This window comes from Hydra viridissima, unplaced genomic scaffold, assembly GCF_058129835.1.
Source record: "Hydra viridissima isolate aposymbiotic clone 2 unplaced genomic scaffold, HvirCarnegie_v1 scaffold_5, whole genome shotgun sequence".
Taxonomy (NCBI): Eukaryota; Metazoa; Cnidaria; class Hydrozoa; order Anthoathecata; family Hydridae; genus Hydra; species Hydra viridissima.
In genome coordinates, this window is record NW_028324304.1 from 5,232,659 (window position 1) to 5,246,865 (window position 14,207).

A 14,207-nucleotide genomic window follows, 5' to 3' on the forward strand; every position below is an offset into this window, starting at 1 on the left:
CCTGAGGTTTTCAGGAAGAAACAAAAATGATTTTTTTTGCTTTTATTCCTGAAAAAATAATTAAGGGCTATTGTTTCAACATTTTGTTGACGATTTTTAAGAAACCGTAAAATTCGTGGTAATATTTCTGTATACTGTCTTTAGTTATATATGTATTACATCATTAACTAATGACATACGTTATTTTTCGTAAGCATCAATGTTTGGTTACCAAATTAAATATCAAAATGTTAAGATAAATTTTCTGAAGTTTATTAATATAGAACTCTGTGCGTTTAAAGCAGCAACTTTTTTCGTGAGACCAAATATATACTCATACTTAATTTGTAATTTGAAATACGTTATAAAAATAGGTTTAACCGTTAAGCTTCTTTATAAAGTAGTTACTTTAGCTAGAAAGTTGATAAAGCAGCTATTATAACAAGAATAATTAACTAATTTGTAATGCTGTTCGATTACTAACCGTTTAACGGCTTTAATTGAATAGCAATCTCGATGGGTTGAAATAAAATAAACTTTCGAAAATTTTTCTTTTAGAAAAAGTGTTTTAAATTCGATTTAATTCAAATGAAAAATAAAGAAGTTTTTTTTCCATTCGAAAATATTCGTTATAAACTGAAAAACGCCGAGGCTTAATGTTTTTAGAAGTATATACTTATTAGAAGCAGTTAATTTTTTTTTTTTAAAAAAAAAGGATCACAAATAAAAACAAAGAAGTTGTACACCACTTTAAACTAAGTAAAAGAGAAATCAAAAATTACGTCAAAGCTTTTTGCAATCAGAATTAAAAGATCTAGTGGGTTTATTAGCATTCTCCCGTTTCTTTTTTTGCGTCTATTTAAAAAAGATTATCAAGTTCAACGTTAATCGTATTATAAAATTGGTAAGACGCGCAAAGATCCTAATTTAATAAACAGTATCTTGTTATTTTGTTATATGAATTAGAGGTTTCGCTATGATTAAAAGTAACCTAGATGCTTATGCAGATGCTGAACACATCTAAAAGTGACTTTTTTTCATAGAAAGAAGATATTTTATTTTACGAAAAAAAAATTTTAACCGCTAATCAAGGGTCTGCATCTCGGAATCGTTTTCTCGAAATGAACCGGCATGACAAGACGAGAAATGTCCCGGAAAAAATTGACGAATAAACTGTCCCGGAATAAAGTTAAAAACCGGGACGATAAATTTATACGTTGAAAGATATTTTAGCTTAATAACAATCTGAAGCATCAGCGTAATGTAACTAAAGAGGGAATGCAAAAGTGGGTGGATAAGAGTATGTCCCCTTCTAGCTTGTAGCAGCTGAAATGGGGTTATGTGGATATCTCAATAGTTGGAAAAATGAGTCAGAATTTATTCCGCAAATTAAGACATCTCCAAGAAACACAACTTAAAACTCAAGAAAATCCCTGTAGCCATCTCTTTTTCCGCTTATAATCCTCAACCGAATTTCAGGATGTCAGAACAAAATGGTGCTACAAAAGATTCTACTGATGCAACTGATAACATGCCAGATAAACAAGATCTTAATTCCGTTTTAACTCGATTAATTAAAATGTGTACCAGAACAATGACCAATGTTAAAAGCTGTTGTATTGAATGACGATGCTGTAATCAGACCTTCTACAACCCACTCTTCCAAACACTGAACGGCTGAAGATGCTTTTGCTTCATCTATTGAAAACCGATGATAGTTTTGGAACACCCAACAACCGCTTATCTCAAATTGAAGAACTTGTTTATACTCGTTTATACTTGTTTATAGTTGATGTAAGAACAAAGGAGACAGTCTATGTGCTTATGTAATGTCAAAGCAAAGATTTCAGACAGACTCGAACCATGATTTGGGAGTTGGCTTGATTGAAACTTTGACATCGAAGAATTCATTAAACAATATGTTGTAGATAGGACCATAATATTGTTAATGTTTTATCCAAAACTTTACACTCAATTGACTAATTAACGAAGATTGATGATTGAAAACGTGCTTTTCGTGAAAACAGAATGTGTAGATCTGGGTATGAAATTATGCCACAGTTATGTGTAGATCTGGATATAAAATTATGCGACACTAATCACCTACTAGATTTTCCCCTCACGTTTTTTTTTGAGGCAGTAAAAAAATACTGCGTCACTTCTAACATGTTTGTTAAAAATGCTGCAACAAAAATATTGGAGCAAAATTACTTGCGCTTTTGAAAGATATGGTGGAGTAAATCGTTTGGAAGATTAATGCTGAGATAATCAGGGTCTCCTAAATAGCTGGAGTATGGATGGTTCAACTTGGTATTCTCAATTCATCAAAATTTACCAGAAAGATGAATTAGACATATTTTTATTAACTTCAACTCAGATGTTTATGCGTAACGATCAAAAGTATATTGTGAGGAATAATACAACGTCTCAAAGTATTCGATTCTATAGGCCATTTATCCTTCAATTTATCAAAGAGAGTAAGGAGAGAATTGCTACTACAAAACATGACGTAAATAAAGAAATGAGTAAGTTAACAGTGGTGAAAGCTGAACTTTTAAATGGCAATTTTATACTTGTTGAATTCGATTTTTTAAATAAGTATGATAGATGGAATTACCAAAAAATCATCGGTGTAGTATTTGATAATGTTAGTGGTTTTTATCTTAGGAGAATTAGGTGTATAATATAAGCGTCTGCGTCTCGTTATTTTTTTTATTCGAGACGAGACGATCCTAAAAGCTTTGTCCCGATTAGCGATAAATATCGAGACAGTTTTGAATTTTCACTCGAAATCCGGGACGATACTGAGACGAGACGAGATGTCCCGGACAAAATAGGAGCTTTACAATTTCTCGGAATTTACATCTTTTTAACGGGGCATAACGAGACATAATGAGACATACTTGTTAATCCTTAATGTGAAATTTGAAAAAATGAGTTTCTGGCACAATTACCATTATTTATTTCAGCTGCTATTATTGATATTGTTATACCATCAATATAAACGCAGCTTTATAAAAATTAATGGTAGCAACTGAAATCAGGGGAAAAAAATATTTCTGGGATAGTATGTAACTCTTTCCACTAAAATGTATTGGAAGTAGGGGATAAGTATGTGTCCAAGAGCTAAGTTTCTGATTATTTAATATTGTTTACCGCTGAGGTCAGTATTCACTTTTAATGCAAGAGTTTGTTTTGCACTCATATTTAAGGGAAAGGTTATCCAAAGTGTCTTTAACTTTTTTGATCTATAAAACACTTGACTTTTATTAAAAAGTGTAATTCTTGCAGAGACTAACAATAGAGCATGATGTTCAATACCTAGTTCTTTTATTTTTTCTCTTTTCCTTTGCTCTCCAAGGACCACCCATTGTTTATGGGGTTTTCCAGAACCAAAATGGCTTCTTTTATTGGTCATAAGATTTTCTTGAAGGCATTGGTATTCTTTTTATATAAAAGAATCATAATTTCTACCACGTTGTTTTAGTTTTTTTCTTCACTTTTGAAATAATTTTTCTAAAGTAGCATTAATTTATGTTCTATTTGCTAATTTCTTAATTAAATATTTATCCACTTCTACTTCACGTATATTCGGGATAAGATCTAATCTTTTTGTTGTTGCTGTTTTTAAAATCATTAACATATATCAAAAACATTTTTGAGTACTTTATATCATTTTTTACTTTACACTGTTTAACATTTTATGTCATAACTTCTTTGACAATTATCACATTACGTTCCCTATAATGTTTAAGTAAATAATGTTACTTGTATATTACAGGAAATACTGAAGCTGTTAAGTAATGCTATTTCAAATATCCAACACTTCTTGAATAGTAAATCATTATTCAAATTAAAACATTTTAACAAATTTCTAAGTAGCATATGATGACAAAAATATGTTTCTTGAAACTATATTTGAGATGTTGAAACAAGCCATACAAGTAAAAAACTCAAATTCAAGAAATAGAAATGTCAATGAGTCCATAAAAACCTTGTTTTCCGCCATTTTCATTTATTTTGATATAATAAATCACTGTTAAAAAATGTCGGAAGACAAGGTTTTTATGGGTTCATTGACATTTGTATTTTTTCAAAAAATATATAAAGTTACAAGATTATCTTAAAAGTAAATATAGACTTAAATTTAGATTAAAAGTTCTCCATTTTTACTAAATAAAAGTTTCTCATTTTTTAGATTTCTTTGAATATAATATTAAAATTTTTAACTTTTTTTAACCATAAAATGTAAAATATAAGTTTTATTAAAAAACTGTTTTTACTTTTTAAATAAATGATCATTCTAATTTAATATTATTTAAAAAAGGGCACTATATTTACAAAAAAGTTGTGAGGGGTTTATTGCCATTTTTTTTGTTGTTTTGATATACTACGCGTCATTTCTGGCTGGCAAAATAAACTTGGTTGGCAAAAAATTTTCTTCACTGTGAAAGCGCGAGTTAGATATCTAGTTAATATAATTGATCTGTCTCGTAACGTTTCGTAATTATCCGGGACACAGTTTTTAAATTCCAAGAAAAAATTTATGTCTCGATTTATAACTTTATTCCGGGACAATCGTTTCCTTTGTCTCGTTATTTTTTTCCGGGAAATTTCTCGTCTCGTTACGCTTTTCCCGGTTCAGTTCGAGAATACGATTCCGAGACGCAGACCCTTAAGCTTGGTTTCCAATAGTTGTAGGAATGTCGTACAACAGTTGCACAACAACTTTATTTTATAATGGAAACATTTCTAGTGTAGGTTGTATAAAGTTTGGTTTCCAATAGTTGTAGAAATATCGTACAACAATCATACAACATTCGTTTGATTTGTTGTGCGGTGATTTGTTGTGCAACGCAATGTTTCCATTGCATTGAATAAGCGCAAAAATCTTTCAAAAAAACAGTGTAAACAAACAAAAAATGGCCATCATAAAAAAAATCTCTTTCTATATTATCGACTTTTTGCTATACTCTTAATTTTAAGACGCCGAAAAAGCGTAAAAAAAATGAAAGTATAAGTTTTGGGTCAGAGAACTATTTAAAAAACGCGTTAAGCAAGGTGCGTTTAGTTCTTTGGTGCAAGAAATGATTCTATTTGATAGGGAATTTTTTTTTATCGATACGTAAGAATGACTCCTAACAGACTTGAACACCTCTTGTAATTAATCGGATCTTCAAACTTGTTGAAAATCCGAAACTTGTTGTGCTATATGGGAAGTTCTCAAAAAAATATTTTTTAGAGCCCCAAATGACATAAAAGAATAGCAAAATATAAATAAAGACTTTTATCAGAATTGGAATTTTCCACAATGTATAGGAGCTTTTGATGGAAAGTATGTATCCATTGAGGCTCCTGCAAAATCAGGTTCTTCTTTTTACAACAACAAAGGATTTTACAGCATGATTTTATTAGCCATTTGTGATACTAAATATTGTTTTACAATGGTTGATATTGGGGCTTATGGAAGGGATAATGATGCTACTATTTTAAATGCAAGCACATTTGGTAGAGCATTTAATAAGGGAAATTTTTATTTACCATCTGTTTTTTCGGAAACATTGCGTTGCACAACAATTTACCGCACAACAAATCAAACGAATGTTGCACGATTGTTGTACGGTATTTCTACAACTATTGGAAACCAAGCTTTAGTATAATAAGGTTGTAATGTTTTATGGTTTTGTGTAATGTTAGCATTCCGACTTAACTACGGACGTGCTTTTCTTTCCGCACGATATTTTTTCATTTAACTTTAATAACAACACTCTTTTCCATTTAAATAAAATGCTTACATCGTGAAAATAATATTTCTTACTCTTCCTTCTTTTTTCTAACGATCCTTTATTTTCACATATCCACCTAAAAATCTAATTACTCTCTTCGCAACTTTCTTGTAATCTGACTGTTAACCTCTACTCATAAACCCCTTCCTTCCTTCTTTCCCCATTTCGTATGGGGTTGCGAACGCACGGCTAAAGGGGGTAGCAGTATAATAGACTAAAGTCCAATGAAGTGCGACCGGATCCTCAGGCCAATTGACTGTTTTTGCCATATGATAAGGTAGGCCGCAAAACTTTTAAATAGACCCTTACCTTAATCAACATGCCTCATGATGTAACGAGGCTGAAGTCCTGACGGAGAGGTGTTCTGCTGAAGTTGCTGCAGCTTTGACTAGAATATATAAGCAAGGTCCTCTTACTTGGCCCAACTTGCAACAGGTTTACCCAGGTTGCGAGTTCATGTGTGTCGTGGAAAGATAGATGCATAAAGACAAAAGCATTGTAAAGAGATTCAACCGGGCATTGCTAAGCGAATATTGGGACATCAATATGCACAAGAGTTTTTGCTGAATGCTAGAGGCTCATCCAACCTTAGCAATTAATGGGTGTGAGCTTTACTAAAGTTTTACGTACACTCAACAATAAGCTAACACATCTGATGGGGAAAATGCCTTCAGAGACAATTAGGACCATATTGGCCACCCAAAAACCCTCTGATCCTGCTACCTCTAAAACATATAGAAGTATTGTAGGACTAGAAAAACTGTTATATCCATCATCATTAATCATTTGGTATTTGTTTAAACTTGGCCAACTCGAAAGCTGACTTCGTCGTGCCCCCGACCCTGTATGTTCACAAAATGTTATTTATGTGATTCAATGTGAAAAAAATTAGCCTGCATTATATGATCGAGCAAATGGACCACCACGCGGGTTAGTTTGCGAAGAACTGATGGGTGTTTTACCGGACAATAAGCCGCGCGTTGAAAGCCCCATCTCACAGAGACAGTTATAGAGGCAGCAAAATAGACAAATTGGATTGCCGCCCTTGTCGTATTTGCAGCCTGTTCGCGTGAAATGAAACTATGCCCACAGGCTCTGGTGATGATGAAATTGTCTGCAATCCACCTTTTTGAGTCTAGAAGGCTTCGGCTGATCTCCTAATAGCTACTTGTTTCACAAAGACCAGATTTTCCATCTTTTCCCAAAGATTGCGGTGGCTCTCATCCAAAGATCAGAATTCAACTAAATATAAAAGATCCACGAAATGATTGAGACAATACTTCCTGGTAGAGTAGTGGGAACTTTTTATCTGAAAGGAACTGAGTGCAGTCTTTAGGTTATAGAGAATATCTGATGATTTTGATTGGTGGATCTGGGGAGCCAATGAAACTGGTGGAACTGGCAGAGTTGACGAAATGCTGCTTCAGACACAGCGTCGGCTTTTACTCCTACATCCGCTGTACCAATAATTTTGATTTGTGCACTAATTGTAAACCCCTCTTCACAAAAGTTGACGCCAGTTTTTTCTCAGAGCAGCTCATGCTCACTTGTAATTATTCCCATTAAATTAAAAATATTTTCGAATTAGTTTTAAGTTCTGTTCTTAAGTTCTGACTTACTTCTGTTTAGAGAAGCCTTTTTAGCTTCTACTTTTTTGCGATTCCTTTTCTGCAAGTTGATTTGCTCATCTTTTAAGCTCATCGAGGGTCTCAATATTTTCGCCTATAGAAGTTTCTTCCGACTTCATTTCTTTTATTTTATCTTCATTTATGCATATATTTTATAAGAGTTCCTGACAGTTTCTCGTTCTAGTTCCCTTTGAATTTTTTTACTAGCCCCTTTATTAAATCTCGTAATGGTTGAAGTATACTTAATATTCTCCAGACATGGGAGGATTTGTTGGATACAAAACTCTTTTTTATCATTATACACTGGACATCTTTTACCCATAGAAAGTTCGGATAGTGTTTCGAGGTAATTTTATAGTTTATCTATAGTATCATCAGCACACACATCAATCTGTGTAATCTATGTATTTATCTCCTGAGCTGTTGTCTGAAATATATACTTTTTTTTAAATATATACTTTTTATGGAATATATATTTGTATTCGAAAAGAATATCAAAGACGTATCCAACCATTTTTTTCTGCAAGATTATCATATTCAAAATCAATACCTGAGCTTTCTAGTGCAGTGATGTCACTACCGCCTTCAGCCATGACAGGTGTAACTAAAATTTTGAGTACAAATACACATTGGTAAAATGGCTTCAAGTTTATCAACATATGGTACTAGATTAAACCCATTTCGATCAGTTGCTACATGTTTTCAAGGGTGAGCGTAAGGTAATCACCATCTCTGAGAATCCAAGAAGCAACACCAACTGGCCAGACGCTTTTAATCCGCATCCAAAATCTAAAAAAAACCATGCTGTAGTGACAGGTACAGGGAAGCTTCTATACGGCGTAACGCTCAAACGCGGGACTGATAAGAACACCAGGTTTGTTTACAACTTCGTGGATTCTAGAATAATCGAGCATACGTATGCAGAAGCAGGAGATACAGAGCCTTAGTTTCTGTGGTAAATATTGAGAAGTTCGAGAATTGTATCTAATAAAAGTACAAAGGTTTACTATCTGTAGGTTCTAACAAGATTGTAACAACCAAGCTTTGCAGGGAAATCTAACTCTGCTCTATTGTGGTGCAAACGTTGCTGCCGCTTCTGGACTGAAAGCTGTATTTGGCAAAAAAAAAACGATTCTGTACACTTCTTGATTTTGAGTTCTTAACCAGCCAAGAGCCTTTCTATCCTGCCTCATTCGGCTTAAATGTGATATTGTCTTTGCTGATCGGTCACGGCTTGTCATCAGCACTGACTCTGAGAAATTAAGTCTTCAATGTAAATATTCCATGTCAATCGTTGAAATATGAAATGATTATTCGTCCCAGCACTACGGTGTTCAGTATTGGTACGCTGGTAGTCAAAAACTGTCAAAAGGGTAAAAAATTTTCAAAAAAATTTTTAAAGACACATAACTTAGGAAAGACTGTAAATTTTTTTTATAAAATTCTTATCCGTTTAGGATTTACAACAACTTGAAGTTTGTTTGATTTTGACTGAAAAGTAAGGGGGGAAAAGTGCCGGAAATGTGTCCTTTTACTATTACCCTTATAAGGTGCTTGTAGTAATTTTGCAAAGCTAAAATTTGGTACCAAAGGAGTTTGAATCCTGCTTAATCTGAAAATTATAGATTTGTATCTCTCAAAACAACAAAATACAGTTTATTTAAAGATCTACAAAACGCACCATCTAATTATAATAAAAAAGAGCATTGACAACTATACCTCTAGAAAAAATCTGACTGATAGAAAAAACTTTTGGTTTTAATTTTCTTAAAGATTAGACATATATCTACTTTACGAACCAATTTTGTTTTGGCCTTACGTTTACTTGAGGAGTTGTTAAGGTTTGATATGAACACAAAATTTTTTGATATTTTAAAAATCAGGCAATCTATCCCAATTTTCTACAAATTAATCAAATTAGAAATTAATAGTTTAGTGACTTAATTATTTTTATTAATTTTTTAGAACAAAATAATAAGGTATAAAAAAACCTTTTGAAAAATGAATACTCAATTTAAATGATTTTATATATGCTTTTCATTCACATTATTTAAATTGTACAAAAAATAAAAGATTAAAAAAAAGTATGGATAGGACATATCAGACTCAACAAACTTGAAATTAGTTTAAATATAAAAAATCTCTATTTCCTAAGGAGAACAATTTTTTTCAAGTCGTCTTTGGCTAAATCCACCACTTTTACTCAGGAAACACAGGCATAATCACCTGGTACTAAGTATACAGTTGTTACAGGGATGTTTCCAAAATCATGAATGAAAGCAAAATCTTCATCAACACTGCATAGCTTTGCACCTATCTAGAAAAAAAAAGCAACATTTATTCCGTTTTACTTATTTTGTCAAACATGTTTTTTTAAAGGCATTAAAAAAAAATTGTAAGTCCAAAATAAAACAAAAATACTTTTGAGGACGATTTCACACAAATAAAAAATCTATTCGAGTTTATCAATAAAAAATTATGCATATTTTTTAAAGATGATAAAAGGTATATTAAATATATATATTTTAACCTTTTGATGGCCAAGTGGTACAAACTGATGGAAACTACGTGTTCCAGGTATGGTATTTGCAGTATCCAATCATTCCTTAAGAGTGTTTCTCACCAAAGTTAAATCTTCTGATGATATATTAATGAAATGTACACCTTCAACATTTTCATTGCAATATTTGAGCATTACTTGTGGAGATAAATATGATTACCCATATCTCTTTGCAAGCTTGCTAGTGTTGCTAAACGTTTGACTGTACCATCTATCCCATCACAAGGTTGCTTACCGTGACTAGTTGCAAAAAAGTTCCATTTAGCAGAAAGACAAAAATCTTCAAGATGGAAACAAAGATTCAAAATATTTTTACAATTCTTGTATTGACCTGCACACCCATCCGAAAAGTATTCAATATTTTTTATTTGAGGTATATTTGTTTTAATATCATTGCTGACAACATCAATAATTTTGTAAACCATGTTCATACCATGTATCATATCATCTAAAATTATACAAAAAGATTTTTGATTGAAAAAACCTTCTTTTTTGAAATAGATAATCACAGGATGTAGTGTACATTGTAAATTTGTCCAATGAAAGCTTTGTATTTCATCCTGAACTACAAATTTATAGTTTTCTGAAAAATCACCCAGAAATAATGATGTTAACTCATTCATATCTTCCTTTCTTGATCTCAGGTATGATGCTTGATTCTTAGGTAAATATGAGTGTGGTGCAAGTTTAGTCAGTTTTTTACATACTAAATCAATGTATTCAGACACTGGCTCTTTATTATGTGTTAAGTTTGACCTATCTGTTGTTGTCAACTGATCAAATTCTACTTCATCGTCATCTTCAAACTCTCCAATTAAATTATAAAGTTTTTCAACCAATGCATTCATAGTTGCTGGGCATCTTTCACATTTACGCATCATACAGTCTTTATTAGTCATGTCACATACAAAATAAGGTAACAGTTCTTTATATGTCACACCAAGAGGATGTAAAAGCAGTTTTAAATTCTGATGAATAGCACAGACACATACTGAATGTGTTCCTGAAGCACCAGCAGTAATACACCATTTTTGTCGCAATGTGCAAAACCTTGAAAACCCTATTTTTATTTCTGGGTTCATGGTTTTGAAAGCAACAAACAATTCCTTTAAATTACATAACAGCAAATGTTTTTGCATGTGAACATTTTTCTTTATGCTTACATAATCCTTTTTACCAGGCATTATACGACTATATTCATCATCTTCATAAAAAGACTTGACCAGTTGAACTGTTACATTTGGAAGAACTTTCCCTAATTTAGGATTAGGCATGGCTAAAATACCTTTTTCTAATGCTAATTTACGTGCAGTTCGAGCTACATAGTTTGTACATGTAATATTTCAGAAACTATTTTTATTGACCAGTCAGTTGGAGCAAGAGTTGTCAGTTGTATTTTTTTAGATGTTGCTGTAGACTCTGCAATTTTATTAGCTTACAATACTATTATGTTATCAAACAAGTTTGCCTTTTCCATATACTCATTACCGAAACCTGACTGTTCTTCAAAACTTTCTTCTGGTATATTAAGGGAAGTGGCTACTTTTTTTTTTTAATGGAGGTTGTTAATGCTGTCAATTTTCGTTTACTTTCTCTAATTTTACCTGACTTATGCAATCCTTTGACCTTAATAGGAGATATTCCAGCAACTGTAAAGTGTGTATTTACACCCTCTTTTTTATTTTGAATGGATGCTTCACTAACAATATCAAAATCTTCATCATTTTCACTCATACTTTTTGATAAATGTTTCATAACTTTACTTTGATAGCTTGGACACAACTTTTTTCCAGGTATATGATTTAAACCTATGGTTTCTGCTTCTAGTACAGTATGCATTATAATCACACGTAGAGATGCTGAAAAGAAAATGTACTATATTACTCAAATACTATAACATTAATTATACTAATATTATAAAACAATGAACAAATCCTAATAAACAACTTATTAAGAATGGTATTACCCATTAAAATGTAAATGGATAAACTTTTACCTCTACACGCTTTTTTGTGAGTCAGAAATGGATTACAGCAACTTTTCTGATTACTCTTATATCTCACTATTAACATATCACAATGACGTGTGCATATACTAGTAATTTGTTCTTCTTTCAAGTTTGTTCATTTTACAAGTAATTTAAGATCATTCCTGTCAATATCTTCAATCAGATTTCTTACTTAGGTATATGATTGTTTATAACAAGCTCCATAATCATTTACAAATGAACAATTGATTTTGTTATCCATATAAAACTATAATGAGGAATTATAATCTAAACACTTAAATAGAAGAAATCTTCAATACAATTTTCCTAATGAGCAAAGTACACTTGAACACAAACAATATGATTAAAATAAAAATAAAGTTATATTTATAAAGAACATTTGCTTGAACAAATAGCTATTAGTTTTAATAGACATACTTTAAATGCCTAATTATCTACTAATTATTGTCAATTCTCTACTAATTATCTACCAAAAATTAGGGTGAAAGTAGATTATAACTAAATATAATTATATTTAGTTATATAATTTAACAAGGTAATATTTATTGGATATTATTATGTACACTTGTCATTTTATTACTTAGTTTATTGATGAGATAATCACTATTTTATTACAATAAAACAATCAATAAGAAAAAAAAACATTACATAATATTATTTAATTTAATTACATAACTACTATGTAATGAAAATAAGTTATTTTCATTGTTATTAACAATGCAAATGACATAAGAATTATGTAATGAAAATAACAATTCAAATAACATAACTGTTATGTAATGAAAATAACAAATTTATATGTTTACAAAATATTTAACAATATTTTGTAACCAACTTTGTAAAAATTTAAATCACATAACACACATTCTGTTGTTTTTTAAATTAACTGACTCAAAATTTAATTAAAATAAATATAATTGTATTTAGTTCAAAGCCAAAATGAATTTGCTCACTTATTTTTTTTTAAATTTCTTCAGAAAAATTGAAAAACCAAAACATCAATAACTCCTCAGCAAAACATAAGGCCAAAATAAAATTGGTTCGTAAAGTAGATATATGTCTAATCTTTAAGAAAATTAAAACCAAAAGTTTTTTCTATCAGTCAGATTTTTTCTAGAGTTATAGTTGTCAATGCTCTTTTTTATTATAATTAAATGGTGCGTTTTGTAGATCTTGAAATAAACTATATTTTGTTGGGTAATACTGCAGTTAAGCGGCGTAAAATAATTTAATATTTTTGCTTTTATCGCTCTCGCTCGCAGAGACTAAAAGTTTTTAAAATAATTTTAAAAAACTTATGTAGATAAATTTCAGTGGTTGTTTTTTTAAATACGTTTTTGTTTAATATTTTTATTTTTTGTTTTTATTCTTAATACTTAACTATTTTATCATTTATATTTTTAATATTTACTTAATACATTATTAATTATGCAAAGAAAGTTAAATTTGTATATTTTATGATTGTACAATTTTAGATTGTTTTAGGCAAATTTCTTGTTACAATTATGGAAATAGGGTACCACAATAATTGTTCTTGCTAAATATGTTTTTAAAAAATATGTGGCTATGAAAATAGCTGTTTTATTTATCAACTACAGAGGATACTGACGAGACACACAAGATAGAAACGCCGAAAATATTGGAAACCCTTTAAATGTTTGACGCCAGCAACACACGTGGTTCAGCCAGGATTTCATCTTTAGCAACAATAGTTGTTGGAGCACTTGGTTTCCCATGACCAACACGTTACATAGCCATCTAAACAAAGATTTACCATGTTAACTATAAATAACTATTTACTTAATGTAAACGATTTATTCAGTGCAGAACTAATTAAAATTAATTTTTGTATATATAGTTACAATACGTATAATATATAATAGAAATGAAAAAATAAAAAAATTTAGCAGTGACTATTACTTTTACTTATCTTTTCTATGAGGCTTCTCTTTTCTTATCTTTTTAAACATTTCGAATTTTTCCATATTTCGAATGCGGTTTTCTTTCACGTTTCGCAACGTCACTTATAGATTAATTTTTTTTCATTTTCACCATCGCAGAGTTTAATCAAGCGAAAATTAAAAATTATTTTACGCCGCTTAACTGCAGTATTACCTTTTGTTGTTTTGAGAGATACAAATCTATAATTTTCAGGTTAAGCAGGATTCAAACTCCTTTGGTACCAAATTTTAGCTTTGCAAAATTACTACAAGCACCTTATAAGGGTAATAGTAAAAGGACACATT

General features: G+C 30.9%; 1 pseudogene across 1 annotated transcript; it reads right to left on the reverse strand.

The window, feature by feature from the left end:
- Nucleotides 1–9,406: 9,406 nt before the first annotated feature.
- Nucleotides 9,407–12,334, reverse strand: LOC149888133 (uncharacterized; annotated as a pseudogene). Its single transcript, XR_016452921.1, has 3 exons — nt 11,950–12,334; nt 9,924–11,812; nt 9,407–9,710 (listed from the first exon to the last, which is right to left on the reverse strand). The product of XR_016452921.1 is annotated as an uncharacterized LOC149888133 (transcript).
- Nucleotides 12,335–14,207: the final 1,873 nt, after the last annotated feature.